The sequence below is a fragment of the Rhinopithecus bieti genome, unplaced genomic scaffold (genome assembly GCF_001698545.2).
Source record: "Rhinopithecus bieti isolate Rb0 unplaced genomic scaffold, ASM169854v2 scaffold_19708, whole genome shotgun sequence".
Lineage (NCBI taxonomy): Eukaryota > Metazoa > Chordata > Mammalia > Primates > Cercopithecidae > Rhinopithecus > Rhinopithecus bieti.
This window is the reverse complement of record NW_016810765.1, coordinates 1,798,303-1,814,005: the sequence shown is the minus strand read 5'-3', so window position 1 is coordinate 1,814,005 and position 15,703 is coordinate 1,798,303. Positions and strand designations below refer to the sequence as shown.

Here is a 15,703-nt window from a genome sequence, read left to right as displayed (position 1 = left end):
AAACAGAGAAAGATAAGAGAAAAGAAAGATATAATAAAAATGCTATTTTTAAGATTAAAGATTATAATTTAATATTTTTAAAAGGGAAAAAAGTAAAGTATACCTTCAAACGAATGTTTCTTTACAATAAAGTATGCATTCCTAAGAGATCCTTCTAGGGCTCAGTGAAAACATTATGTAAAACCATTAAGAAGTTGGTCATTTAGGGCTTTTTTTTTTTTTCTTACATTTGTTTTAATTCTGGACAGAATCAATTTACTTCCTATTACAAAATATAAAAAATTAGTATAGCACATGACCTCCTGACTTCCTCCCTCTCTCCACTTTCCAAAATTTGTTATTTGTATTGTTATAAGTTTTACATAGTTAAGGTTTAAAAAGCTTATGTGCTGACTATAATTTCTGCCATGTTTCCTTTTAATTTTATATGTAAATGTAGTCAGTGCTCATTACCATTTCTTTTGCCAAGTCTTCTGCATTTCTGATCTCTTAGTTTTGATTCTTCTCCTGAGTAGCTAGATTTTGTCAACAAATCTTTATTTTTTTCCCCCAAATCATTTTTTTTTTTTTATGAAAGGTTCAGGAGTGTGGTATATATGGTGACTAACCATGCTTGTTCATCTGGAACTGTCAGGTTTTACACTGAAAGTCCTGTATTCTGAGCAGTCCCTCAGTCTCGGGCAAACTGCACACGGTGGTCTTTGTAGCTGTATCCCTCACATTCCTCTTTCACCTGTAAAACAGCCCCTTCCCTGAGAATGCAGGAAACTGCAGAGGCTGGAGAGATGTGGGAACTGTGTGTAGGAGAAGGGGCTGTTCAGATGAAGGGAGATGAAGGGATTTGTGTTGGGGAAGAGGGCACATTCCAGGCAGAAGTAGGGACACATTTACTGCTGAGTTGAAAGAGAACACATTCTTATGTGCAAGGAATAATGGAAAACTGAAGTGGCTGGAGCATAAGGTACATGAAACAGCATGTAAGAGATGCCACTAGGCCGGGGACAGTGGCTCACACTGTAATCTCAGCACTTTGGTAGGCCGAAGCAGGTGAATCACTTGAGGTCAGGAGTTTGAGACTAGCCTGGCCAACATGCCAAAATCCCGTCTTTACTGAAAATACAAAAATTAGCCAGGCGTGGTGGCACACACCTGTAGTCCCAGCTACTCAGGAGTCTGAGACAAGAAAGTTGGTTGAATCTGGGAGGCAGAGGTTGCAATGAGCCAAGATTTCACCATGGCACTTTAGCCTAGGTGGCAGAATGAGACTCCATCTCAAAAAAAATAAAAAAAAAGAGAGAGAAATGCCACTGAAGAGATCTGAAGAGATAAGTTAGGACTAAATGGGGAGGACCTTTGCTTTGGCTGGAATGACTGCCACCCTGTCCTTAATTAACACTTTTACCCTAGAAAAGGGATGCTGAAGAGTTTAAAAGTTCTTGGGAGACTCACATATACTCAAATCAAAATGTTCATATATGCTACTGAAGACTGTATCTTAAAACAAGAAAAGAAAACGCTCATATAGCACCTTATATCTTATGTCAGTTATTTGTTTCTTTCAGAATCATACTTGATATTTCCAGCTGATTGTGAGAATATTCTTCTACTTTGGGTTTTCTTTTTTGAAAAAAACTTATTTATTTTTGTCTAGGCGCGGTGGCTCAAGCCTGTAATCCCAGCACTTTGGGAGGCCGAGACAGGTGGATCACGAGGTCGGGAGATCGAGACAGCCGTTTGCTAGCTTAAAAAATACAAAAAAAAACAACTAGCCGGGCGACGGTGGGCGGCGCCTGTATTTCGAATCTCTCCCAGCTACATGTTTGGTTTTTTTTTGGGAGGCTGAAGGCAGGAGTGGCGTAAACCCAGGAGGCGGAGTTTGCAGTGAGGCTGAGATCGCGGCCAGCTGCACTCAGGGCTGGGCCGATAGAGCAATGACTCCGTCTCAAAAAAAAAAAAAACAAAAAAAAAAAATTATTTATTTTTTTGTAGAGAGAGTTTTGCTGTTTTGCCCAGGATGGTCTCAAACTGCTGAGCTCAAGTGATTCTCTTGCCTCAGCCTCCCAAAGTGCTGGAACTTTTTTGGAGACAGGGCCTCACTCTGTGAGACCAGGCTGGAATGCAGTGGTGAGATTATGGCTCACCGTGGCCTAGAATTCCTGGGCTCAAGTGATCCTACTGCTTCAGCCTCCTAGTAGCAGGGACTACAGGCCACCATGCCTGGCTAATTTTTAAGTTTTTTGTAGAGATGGGCTTTTACCATGTTGTCCAGACTGATCTCAAACTCCTGGGCTCAAATGATCCTCCTGCCTCAGCCTTCCAAAGTGCCGGGATTACAGGAGTGAGCCACCGCACCTGGTCAATTTTCCTTTCTTTTGTTTTTGAGACAGAGTCTTGCTCTGTTACCCAGGCTGGAGTGCAGTGGCACGATCACGACTCACTGCAGTCTCATACTCCTGGGATCAAACCATCCTCCTACCTCAACCTCCCAAGTAGCTGGGACTACAGGCCACCACGCCTGGCTAATTTCTAAAGTTTTTGTAGAAGGCCAGGCATGGTGGCTTATGCCTGTAATCCTAGCACTTTGGGAACCCAGGGTGAGGGGATTGCCTGAACTCAGGACTTGGAGACAAGGTTTCACCATGTCACCAATGCTGGTCTTGAACTTCAGGGCTCAAGCGATCCTCCTGCCTTGGTCTCTCAAAGTGCTGGCATTACAGGGTGAGCCACTGCACCCACCCTTGATTTTCTTTTAAAGCCAGAAAAGCGAACAGCCTGGTTGAGAATTGGGGGCCAGTTAATGTTCCTTTCTCCTAAAGAAACCAAACCAGTCCAGCAACCTCTTTCCAGCATGTTAGCAATGTGGACAGAGGAGAGGACAAATATAGAAATCTAATGAAATAGTTCTTTTCTGAAAACATCGTTGTTTTCATTTTGTTTTGCTTTTAATCTGAGAGCAAACTTTCTGGCAGTGCCCTCCCATCAAGGAGTAAATAGTTGAGGGGTTGCTAAAGGGTGGTTGGCAGGAAGGCTGATTATGTTGACTCAGTTGACTGTGGTGTTTTTGGAATAGTAGGGCCCACAGAATTGCTCTCCCTGATTCTAGAACCCACACAAACAACCTGGGTTTGGGATTTAGTAAAAACAACAGAAGGTTTTCAGGGTTCATGTACCCACAGAAAACTGTAGCTCCTACTTTTAAAAAAAATCGGTGTTGAGTATATAGTTGGTATATTTTTTCTCAAAATAGCAAATCCATTTGAGAAACCAACAATTGAATAATTTAATGTTTTTTTAAAAATTGAAATAGCTGGCAAATGTTTAAACATGGCCAACTTACAGGCAACTTTTCAAGCTTAGTGAAAGGGCTGATTTGGATAGAAATCAACAAAATTGTCAGGAGGGCCCACAAGTGAGGGAAGAGGGAAGACGCTACTGGAAAAAAGAACGAAAGGAAAGCAGTTACCAGGGACAACGTCTCCATTAGTCACAGTAGGCAGAGTGCCTGGGACCAACAATACTTTCAGAGGCCTACAGAAAGTGATTTCATTTTTATTTCTGTTAAAATCAGAAGGAAAAAAATGAATATATTAGAATGAACCCAGCCTGGATTATATTTGTGTTTACACTAATGCAGTTGTGAAACGCAATTTTTATTGTTTTTTCTTAAGGAGGAAGGAGCCCACAGATCAAACAGATATGTTTGATCCATCATATCTAGCAAAAAATGTGCAGATGATAGTTCTAGAACTATAGTGAGGAGATAAATAAAGGATGTTATGTTGGATGGTAAAGTTCAAGTGGTTTTGCCCCAGACACCTTCAGAGAAATAGTTGAGAAAAACAGGGTAAAGATCAACTGGAAATGGAAATTTCTGGATATGCTTTTACTTATGAAGAATATAATAGGGGGCCCAGCACAGTGGCTCATGCTTGTAATCCCAGCACTTAGGGATGCCAAGGTGGGAGACTCACTTGAGCCCAGGAGTTAGAGACTAGCCTGGGCAACATAGCGAGACCTCATCTCTACAAAAATAAAAATTAAAAACTTAGCCACATGTGGTGGTCCCAGCTACTTGGGAGGCTGAAGTAGGAGGATCACTTGAGCCTGGGAGGTCGAGGCTGTAGTGAGCTATGATTCCCATCACTACACTTCAGCCTGGGTGACAGAGTGAGATCCCGTCTCAAAAAAAAGAATATAACAGCTGTCATCACAGCCTGGGAAGTCAGTCACTTTGCCCCAAGGCACGTTCTGTGTTCGAAGCAGGGATACGAGGCTGAACCCTCAACCACCTGCTTTCCTATTCAGCCACTGAAGCCTTCTGTGGCCTCCCCAGAGACCTGTGAAACACTTGGGAGACCATTATTACAGCAGTTCTCAACCAGGCCAATTTTTTCTCTTTGGAGGCATTTCAAAATATTTAATGATCTTTTAAAAATTGTATTTAAATTGTTGTGTTTTAGTGGGCAAGGTCAAAGAATGCTAAAAGTCTTGCAAGGTAGGGATAGTTGGGCAAAAGAAAGATTTTTCTCTTACCCCAAAATACCAATAACACCCCTATTGAGATGTATTTGTATAACAACTGGGGAATTTGATTGAAGGATTTTTTTTTTTTTTTTTGAAATGGAGTCTTGCTCTGTCGCCCAGGTTGGAGTGCACTGGTACGATCTTAGCTCACTGCAACCCTGCAACCTCTGCCTCCCGGGTTCAAGTGATTCTCTTGCCTCAGCCTCCCAAGTAACTGGGATTACATGCACCTGCCACTGCACCTGGCTAATTTTTGTATTTCTAGTAGAGATGGGGTTTGCTATGTTGGCCAGGCTGGTCTCAAACTCCTGACTTCAGGTGATCCACCTGCCTTGGATCCCAAAGTGCTGGGACTATAGGCATGAGCCCCCACACCTGGCCTGATTGAAGGAATTTCTTTCTTGCTATTGTGTTTAACTCCTGTACAGGTGTTACACATATGGAAGGATGATATGTGATATTAGCTGATATGATTCCCTACATTCACTTTTTTGTCCCATGAAAGTACAGAGATGCCCTCCCTCCAGGTTCCTCATGGCTCAGAAGTAGCATGAGAGAAGATTATATTGGTCTGGAATGGTGCATGAAAGAGTCAGAAGACCTCACCGGGGATCCTAAACAAGGATAAAGGGATGTGCATCAAAGGAATGAAGGGTGTCTGTCCTTACAGGGAATTGGGTAAGAACACAGTGAATTGATTCAAGTCAGTTTGGTCATGCTCAACCCTTAGATTGTTTCTGTTAGAAGATAGGAGACACTAAAGAAATTTGAGGGAGTGAGATTTAGCTGTGTTTTATAATCTCACTATCAGGTTATAGGAAAGAAATCTTAGGTCAAATTCTGTCACCCACATAGGTGTTTACTATGTGAACATTCATTAGTCACCACCAAGGAGTTGATACTGTCCTGTTGGTGTAATGAAATTCTAGCTCTTTACCCTTTTAGGTGATCCAATCACACACTGCATGAAATGCTTACAAGTAGCACACAACAGCACTTCAGAAGCAGGAGTCCCTTCCAACTGGCATCATTCAGAAATCCTCCTATACCAACAGCTGCTTGTAGGACAACTCAGGGATCAAGACAAATTTTAGGTCCCCCTTAATTCTTACACCCCCACCCATACAAGAGTTACGAGTCTCTTTAAGGTATTTTTAGCCAGTCCTCATATTTGGAATACCTGTAGCATCACAAATGAGAGCTCATTTCTAAGAATCAAGCTAAATAACTGCTTCCTAACAACAGTTACTAGTATCTCCAATGAAATCCCTTTTCTGACATTCAGTATGTTTAATAGCAAAGTGTTAGTTTGATGAAGCCATCTCTAGGATGGAAACGTTTCTGATTTAATGCGAACTGATCATGCCTTAATTATGCATTATAAATTACCTGAAGGCTTGGGCTTCATCTAAATAACAGATATCGGCCAGGCATGGTGGCTCACACCTGTAATCCCAGCACTTCGGGAGGCCGATGTAGGTGGATCACCCGAGGTCAGGAGTTCGAGACCATCATCGCCAACATAATGAAACCCCATACAGATACAAGATATCACGATGAATATGCTGAGATCTTTTAAAGTAAGTGACAGTCACTGTAACACAGTGGAATCTGCATGGGTCCCAGTGCTATGGGGGCCAAGCGAGATCTGTACCTGCAGTTCAGTCACCGCTTAAAATTCCCGGGGTACCATGCAGGTGCTAAGGTAACATCTGGAGCTGAAGGCCAGCAGAGGACTAAGAGATCCGGAAGCAACGTGACTCCCTTTTCACTCTCAGTTATTGGCAGGAATTAAGAGCCAAGTAAGGGGAAAAGGAGACTAGAAAGAGAAATCTTGGAAGAAGGGCTACTGCGAATAGAGTAGCCACTTAACCCTGAAGAATCTTCTTTAATCAATTTTTTTGGACTTGAACTATTAACAAAATTTAAAAAAATTATTTACAGAATTAACCAAATCTTTCAGATAGAAAGGTGTGATGGTTAATACTGAGTGTCAACTTGATTGGATTGAAGGGTGCAAAGTATTGCTCCTGGGTGTGTCTGTGAGGGTGTTGGCAAAGGAGATTCACATGTGAGTCAGTGGACAGGGAGAGGCAGACCCACACTCCATCTGGGTGGGTACCAGCTGATCAGCTGCCAGCATGGCTAGAATGAAGCAGGCAGGAGAAGATGGAAGACGAGACTTGCTGAGTCTTCTGGCCTCCATCTTTCTCCTGTGCTGGATGCTTCCTGCCCTTGAACATCAGACTCCAAGTTCTTCAACTTTTGGACTTTTCGACTTACACCATTAGTTTGCCAGGGCCTCTCAGGCTTTTGGCCACAGACTGAAGGCTGAACTGTCACAGGCTTCCTTACTTTTGAGGTTTTGGAACTCAGACTGGCTTCCTTGCTCCTCAGCTTGCAGACAGTCTGTTGTAGGACTTCACCTTGTGATCGTATGTGTCAATTCTCCTAATAAGCTTCCCTTCATATATACATCTATCCTGTTAGTTCTGTCCCTCTAGAGAACCCTGACTAACACAAAAGGGAAGTCATGGTCTTCTACATTAAGTCTGAGTTATTTCAAAATAAAGTTATATTTTTGTACCCCTGAATTTTGTGGACTGATGTGACTATGAAATTATTTCTGTTACAAAGTGATTGAATATTTAAGCATATAGAATCTGTGCAGGCTCAAACGCCCTGAAAGTCAGAGTCATGCACGAGGAATGAGTTCATCTATCATGTCTGACACCAGAGTCCCACCAGCAACTTAGGAGGAGACACCGCCTTTGAATGTGAAGCTGAGACTGTAGCTTCAGAGAGAAATCTGGCTAAGGAGCTATTTATGGAGTGACCTGGCCCTGAAAGCATGAATATAGGAGCATCTCAAGGCAAATATTACATGAAAAGAGAAACAGGGCCGGGCGCGGTGGCTCAAGCCGGCCGGGCGCGGTGGCTCAAGCCTGTAATCCCAGCACTTTGGGAGGCCGAGATGGGCGGATCACGAGGTCAGGAGATCGAGACCGTCCTGGCTAACACAGTGAAACCTCGTCTCTACTAAAATAATACAAAAAAACTAGCCGGGCGAGGTGGTGGGCGCCTGTAGTCCCAGCTAATCGGGAAGCTGAGGCGGGAGAATGGCGTGAACCCGGGAGGCGGAGCTTGCAGTGAGCTGAGATCCGGCCACTGCACTCCAGCCTGGGCGACAGAGCGAGACTCCCGTCTCAAAAAAAAAAAAAAAAAAAAAAAAAAAAAAAAAAAAAAAAAGAAACAGGTAGCAGTGCTTGAATCGGAAACCCCCTTCAGAAATTTGTTTCTTATACTTTCTGTACTTATTTAGTTTCCATCGTCTCTTGTGATGTTTGGCACAGTGTTTGTAAAAATTCCAGCTGTGCTAAGGGACATCAAGAAAAGCAATTGTGTTTCTGTCTGCTTGAGAGACCCAGAGGGAAATTTTGCTCTGTAGGTACCAGTTTGTTGATGGCTATGAGCATGAGGAGAGCGATTCCACAGGCAGGGAGTAGAACTCGGGGACACAGATGGGACCTTATCTGTCAAATTCTTCCTCATGGAGTTTATTTTGCTCCCGTTTAAAATTGCATAAGAAATTGTTATTCATGGTAGAAACATTTGAAACTCAAATGAAAGGTTAAAAAAAAAGGAAAGAATCCCTTGTAACCTCCTTACCCAGTGGTAACAATTGTTACCATTTTAAAGTACACCTTTACAGATCTGTTTTTATACATTTGCATATGTGTAAATATTTCAAAACCAGAATCACACTGTATATATTCCTTTGCAATGTGTTCTTATTTAACTCATTGTATTGTGAACTTTTCATGTCAATAAACATTTGTCTATTCCGGTGGTTCTCAAACTTGAGGATGCATCAGAATCACTTAAAAAGTTTGATAAAGGCCCAGCGCAGTGGCTCACGCCTGTAATCCCAGCACTTTGGGAGGCTGAGGTGGGTAAATCGCTTGAGGCCAGGAGTTGGATACCCACCTGGCCAACATAGCAAAACTCCACCTTTACTAAAAATTCAAAAATTAGCTGGGTGTGGTGGCGTGCACCTTAATCCCAGCTACTCGGGAGGCTGAGGCTTGAGAATCCTTTGAACCCTGGAGGTGGAGTTTGCAGTGAGCTGAGATCATACCACTGAACTCCAGCCTGGACCACAGAGTGAGACTCTGTTTCAAAAAAAGAAAGAAAAAAAAAACCGCTTGATAAAGCACAGGTTGCTGGTCTCCACCCACCACCAAGTCTCTACTTCAGTAGTTCTAAGTTAGGGTCTGAAAATTGCATTTCAGACAAGGTTATTTTTTTTTCTTTTTTGTTGTTGTTTCTTGAAACAGGGTCTTGTTCTGTCACCCAGGCTGGAGTGCAGTGGTGTGATCATGACTCACTGCAGACTCGACCTCCTGGGCTCAAGTTACCCTCTCATTTCAGCCTTCTGAGTAGCTGGGATTGCAGGTGTGTGCCACCACGCCTGGCTAATTTTGTTTATTTTTTGTAGAGACAAGGTCTCATTATGTTGCTTAGGCTTGTCTCGAACTCTTGGACTCAAGCCATCTTCCCCCCTTGGCCTACCAAAGTGCTAGGATTACAGGTGTGAGCAAGCCATCACCCCCAGCCAAACAAGGTAATGTTGTTGCTACTGGTCGGGGAGCACACTTGGAGAAGCTAGGGTCATCTGTTAATAGATCATTAGGTAATATAACTTGTGGGTTTTCTATTGGTTTTTTGGAGACAGTAAATGGAGATTTTGTAACAAGGGCTTGACACACAGTGACAGAGTAATAATAAAATCACAATTTATCATTTCTTTCATGGTAACAATTTGAGAACTGAATAAAAGCTTTTGGGACTAAAATTAGATATTCAATAAATAATAAGTAAATAGGCCCCAGGCATAGCACTGAAAGCGCTGTCTAGTGTTCATAAGTGCAGGAAGGCTGTGACATGCCTTACACAGAGAAAATGTGTGTTAGATAAGCTTTGTTCAGGCATGATTTACAGTTCAATGTGAATGAGTCAACAATCATGTACACCTAAAAAGGAAGGTGACATTTCCCAGTTGGGTGTGACGCTGCTCCAGAAAGCGCTAAAGTAACATCTACAGTTGCATGTTAGATCTACAAATAAGAGGGAAGAGTGGCTAAATGGGTGTATTCATGAGATGATGACAGATTAAAAAAAAAAAAGCACAGTGGACAGCATTGCTGTGAGGCTGAAAGCCAAAGAAATTTATGGAAAAATGTTAAACCTTTTGTGTCTAGTGCTGGCTGGCCCACACATTTCGAAAGGCGACGAAGCATGGAAAAATGTTAAACCTGTGGGAGGGGTAGGTTCTGCAGGTCAGAATGCTGCGGAACACATTTTTAAATGTTTGCTCAGTGTTCTACGGGAAAAGAGTTACGTGGAAGAGACGATTTTCAACCCTGGTGAGACTGGCTTGTTTTACAAGGAAGTTGGAAAATGAACCTATAGAATGCAAATGGCATTTCAATTGACAAAAATGTAGTGACCAGAGGTTCTCAGGAGCCTCACCTTATATTTCCCCTTGCAGCAATAGTCCAATATTCACTAATTTAGTGTTTGCTATGAGTTTACAGAACATAACTACCATGAATAATAAGAAGTGATCATACCTGGTTGGCTGCATGGTGGCTCATGCCTGTAATCTCAGCACTTTGGGAGGCTGAGGTGGGAGGATTGCTTGAGCCCAGGAGTTCGAAGCCAGTCTGGAAAACATAGTGAGAACCCGTCTCAATTAAATATATGTGTACATATATGTATCTTTTTATAAAAAGAATTAATCATACCTGCTTCACCCTCATAGATTTTAAAACATAAGGTAGAGCCCAGACATCTATGTTTTTATCAACACTTTCACTTGATTTTGAAGCAGTCTAGTATTTGAAAATTATTTTTAATATACTGTATCTTGTTTCCTTATATTTCCAAAAGCCTGTCATATTGTCATAGGTATCACTGACCTTTTTTTTTTTCTTTTTTTTTTTGAGATGGGGTCTCACTCTGTCGCCCAGGCTAGAGTACAGTGGCATGATTTCGGCTCACTGCTACCTCTGCCTCCCAGGTTCAAGTGATTTTCCTGCCTCAGCTTCCTCAGTAGCTGGGATTACAAGTGCGCACCACCACACCAGGCTAATTTTTGTATTTTTAGTAGAGATGGGGTTTCACCACATTGGTCAGGCTGGTATCGAACTCCTGACCTCATGATCTGCCTGCCTCAGCCTCCCAAAGTGCTGGGATTACAGATGTGAGCCAGCGCGCCTGGCCAATATTACTGCTTTTTTTCCCTGGGTTAATGGAATCTAATGGGGGACTCCTTGGCCTGCCTCACACAAGGATTGTTTTTAACCTCCTGTGATTGACTAGAAAGGAAGTAGGCTGGGTGACATTTTTTTCTTTTTAACACTGGTTGATCCCTAAGAGAAATCACATCTGCTTTTTGAGACATCCTGCATTCACCTATCCATCTTTTCACTTATCAGATTTAAGTCCCATATGAGCAGCAATCATGAATATTTGGTTCACCCAGGTAAAGCTGTACCTAGTTAGTAATTTTCACATAGTAAACACTCTGCCCCATATAAGACAGGCACTGCGATAGAAATGAAATTATTCCTGTAAATCAGGAGTTCTCAAGCAGGAATGATTTTACCCTCCGAGAGACATTTCACAATGTCTGGAGGCATCTTGATCACAATGATGGTGCCTCAGGGTGGGGCTGGGGTTGCCACTGGCATCTAACAGGTAGAGGCCAGGGATGCTGTCAAACATTCATAATGCACAGGACAGCCTCCACTCCCACAACAAAGAATTATCTAGCCCAATATGTCAATAGTGCCCAGGTGGAGGGAAACGTTCTTAAATGGCTGTAACAATTATAGTAGGCAATTTTTCATCCTCTGCCATTGCACTCCAGGCAGATTCAACTGTTAAGTGACACAGCAGTACTGAGTCACGTCTCTCCCCACAGCCCGCCTACCACGCAAAGTTATGAGGAAAGATTCCTGGGGAAGGCTTTCCTCTCTCCTATGCCACTGGTTTGTTGTTGTTCTCCTAAGTCAAAAATGTGTACATTATTTTTTCAAGTTTTTGAACTCATACTCTTCCCTATTTTCACTCTCCATCCCTATTTCCTTGTTTGCAGTTCATGCAAAGTGGAGTCCAGCTTCCTAGGAAACAGGTGTACCCTGACCTCCCTCATGCCGATTCTAGAAATGGCTTGGGAAAGAATGCAGCTGGAGACCCACAAAAGTGCACTGTCTCTGGCTCCTCGTTCTTTCTTCCCTTCTCCTGGTGAACAGAAGTAACTTTGACCTTCCTGAGCCCCCAGCTCTGTAACCACACATGAAAGATCAGTTCCCCCACCCGGTTATTTCAGTCACATGCTTAGGCAGTGAGGAAAGGACATCAGATTCCTAAAGATCAAATTTCCTGAACAGAAATATTTGTGGACAGGAAAAAACCTGACAGGACACTTTAATTCAGGTGCAGCGTTTAGTTTTCACTAAGGTTTTATTTCACAGGGAGAATAAAGACAAGCTGAATTCAGCCAAATTATAAAAGGTTATCAGTAAGTCTGTATTTTTCCCCCTCGACTGTTATGATTTCTATTTGAGGAAAAAAAATCTGAAATTATTTTTTCCCTTAAGAGTGGTTAATCAAAATTAAGCAAATTAATTGACTTTATCGATTTATTAGGTTGGTGCAAAAGTAATTGTGGGTTTTGCCATTAAAAGTTGCAACAACAGCCGGGCGCGGTGGCTCACGCCTGTAATCCCAGCACTGAGAGGCCGAGGGGGGCAGATCACCTGAGGTAAGAAGTTAAAGACCAGTCTGGGCAACACAGTGAAACCCCATCTCTACTAAAGACACAGAAATTACCCAGGCATTGTGGCACATGCCTGTAGTCCCAGCTACTAGGGAGGCTGAGGTAGGAAAACCACTTGAACCGAGGAGACAGGGGTTGCAGTGAACTGAGATGGCGCCACTGCACTCCACCCTGGGTGACAGAGCAAGACTCCATCTCAATAAATAAATAAAAGTGGGGAGGTAATACTGGGGACAGGAAGGGTAGAGGATATATGGGATATGAAAATTCTCTGTACTTTTCACTTAATTTTGCTGTGAACTTAAAATTGTTCTAAAGAATAAAGTTGATTTTTAAAAAAATCACACATATGTGCACAAGTAAGTTCAATGGCCTATTTTAGATGATGGTGATTAATTCTGTCTAGGATACTATGGAAGCCAAAGAAAAGAGTGGACATTTATGCATGGCCGTGGGGGACAGGGATGGTCAGAAAAGATCTCCTAGGCCAGGCACAGTGGCTCACACCTGTAATCCCAGCACTGTGGGAGGCTGAGGCGGGCAGATCACTTAAGGTCAGGAGTTCGAGACCAGCCTGGCCAACATGGTGAAACCCCCATCTCTACTGAAAATACAAAAATTAGCCAGGTGCAATGGTGGGTGCCTGTAATCCCAGCTACTCAGGAGGCTGAGGCAGGAGACTCTCTTGAACTCGGGAGGCGGGAGGCGGAGGTTGCAGTGAGCCAAGATTGCACCACTGCATTCCGGCCTGGGCGACAGAGAGAGACTGTCTCAAACACACACACACACACACACACAAACAAAAACCCTCATGGAGGTGGTGATATCTGGGCTGAATGTTGAAAGGTGAGGGTGTTCTAGTCTGAAAGCCTGAAGAAATATGTTCTAGCAGACTGCAGTGTGAATTAAGGCCTTTTCTGATGGAAGTGCTTTAAAAAATCACTCTCTTAAACAATAAAATGTATTGGATTATATAAATGAAAAGGCTTGGGCTCAGCTTGCTCCAGGGCTTGCAGGACAGCCCCATGACATAGTTTGAAATCTTCCCATTGCTCCTCAGTGTTGGTTAATTCTCCTGCTTCCTGTAAGATGAGTGCAACAATCCCAGCACCTTCTTAGTCTCAGTTCACATTAAGTGGGGATAATGCAAACAGGCTGAAAGTGAGGGAAGAGACTGTTTCCCCAGGCTACTGTTTTTATTAGATGGATGATGAGTAGATACCAGGAGTAAAAACCCCAAATGAGCGCTATTCATGAAGACGTGAAACAGCATCATGTGTGGTGCAGGAATGGGTAGAGCATCCTATACAATGAAGAAGACTGGAGGGGTGGGACTGAGGCCAGATCATGGAGGGTTCTGTGTAGTATTTGAAGAAATCAAGATTTTTATGTTTTAGGCAACAGGAAATCTTTGAAAAAGTTTATGCAAGTGTTCAATTATCAAATTTTCATTTCTGATAGAACTCTGACTGTGGAAGGTGCTGTGTGACTTGGCCAAATAACTTGACCTCTCTAAGCTGCTTCAGTGTCTACATTTGTATAATGTGGACAATAATAGTGCCAATACCATAGGATTATGGCAAACTTTAATGTGATAGTATTTGTAAAATGCTTAGGACCGTGCTTGGCATCTAATGAGAACTAAATATTTGCTGCTACTAATATTGTAACTATTGTTATTATTGTTGCTGCTGCTATCAGAGTGGAAGAGTTTGAGATAGGAGGCATGGAGGTGACAGGCAAAACCATCTACACTCACACAGTTTACTGTCTTCATCAGCAGAACTTTCCTATTCCAGAAACTCTCACCCTGGAAGGTAAAACTTGCAAATAACTTCCTTTTTTTTTACTCCAGGAACATCTTCAGAGTTACATCAATAAAAAGCAGTTTATACTCCAAGACTGTTTGAACTCTTTTCCTCAAAATCCTCACTTTGCTATGTCTTCTAATCTTAAACTATTTAATCATGATTATTTGCCAAGACCCCACATTGTCAGACTCACCTTAATCAGCATCCGAAACCTCCTAAACAGTGCGATCGGGTCGTCCTCTCACCGAAATGTTACCAAGACTCTAAAGACGGAGCTCTCTGTTACTTCAGTGAGCAATAGACTCTGCTTTGTCTTATGACCAGATTGTTTTGGTGATATTTTCAGGAAGCCGGCATTCAAGAGCAGGCAGCTCAGAAACTGGCAATGGTCCAGGTGAAAGATGGTAAGAGATGAACAGGGCTCGATGACAAGACAGGAGCATGTGAATGGAGTCACTGTGAAGGAGAGAGGTCTTAGTAACTGGGTGTGAGGAGGACACAGGAACATTCAAGGACACTGCTCAGTTTGGCACCTTCAGTACCTGGATAGACTGTAGAAGGATTTTCCAAAGTAGAAGCTGCAGAGTTTGTTAGGTATAATTCAGGATATGTATTGACATGTGATAATGGGAACCAGCTTTATTAAACTTATGCTGATTTCTAACCATCCCCCAAGACCGCTTCAGAGGTAGGTGACCTGGCTGCAAATAGTTTGGGTTAGGCTTCTCAGGTTCCATAAGAGGATATCTTCCAATGCCCTGCTCAGTTATAATTCTCTTCTTAATCAGAAACTTCACCTATTGGTGCCCAACACTCGAAGTGTGAGTGTATCACCTGTATGTGGCTAAGCCTATTTGTGACTCCCCTGTTCTTTCTCTTTGCCTGTGTAGGCACATTTCTGAATTGCTAATGCCCATAAAACATAAATTCCATTTTAAAGCACTGATGTAGATTATACTGGATATTTAGGGGGAAGATAAAGATGAGATGACCAACTTATTCTGGTTTTAGCATCCCAAATCCAGCATCCCAGAAACCTCACAGTCCAGGGCAAACTGAGGTGATTGATCACCTAAGATAAAGAAGAAGGTTAAAACCACCCTTCAAATCTCCTTTCATTGGGAAGTTTATAGCAATAAATATTGACCGAGTAACAAATATCGAGGCCAAGCATGGTGGCTTATGCCTGTAATCCCAGCACTTTGAGAGGCTGAGATGGGAGGATTGCTTGAGCCCAGGAGTTTGAGATAAACCTGGGCAACATAGGGAGACCTCATCTCTACAAAAGCTAAGAAATAAGGTGGGCATGGTGGCATGTGCCTGTGGTACCAGTTACCTGGGAGGCTAAGGTGGAAGGATTGCTTGAGCTTAGGAGGTCGACACTGCAGTGAGCCATGATCACACCTTGCCCTTCTGCCTGGGCAACAGAGCAAAACCCTGTCTTTCTTTTCCCTTCCCTCCCCTCCCCTCCCCTTTTCTTTTCTTGTCCTCCCTCGCCCCCCTCCCCGTCCCCCCGTCCCTC

At 42.9% G+C, this 15,703-nt stretch overlaps 1 protein-coding gene across 1 annotated transcript in view; it reads right to left on the bottom strand.

Annotated features, from left to right (window-relative positions):
- Window positions 1-10,211: 10,211 nt before the first annotated feature.
- GCNT1 (glucosaminyl (N-acetyl) transferase 1) overlaps window positions 10,212-15,703 on the bottom strand; it is a 129,649-nt gene continuing 124,157 nt past the window's right edge. The window contains exons 3-4 of the transcript XR_001889329.1: window positions 14,375-14,637; window positions 10,212-10,250 (exon numbers count right to left, since the gene is read on the bottom strand). The gene's annotated coding sequence lies outside the window, so the exon portion shown is untranslated. The remainder of the gene's footprint in view (window positions 10,251-14,374; window positions 14,638-15,703) is intronic.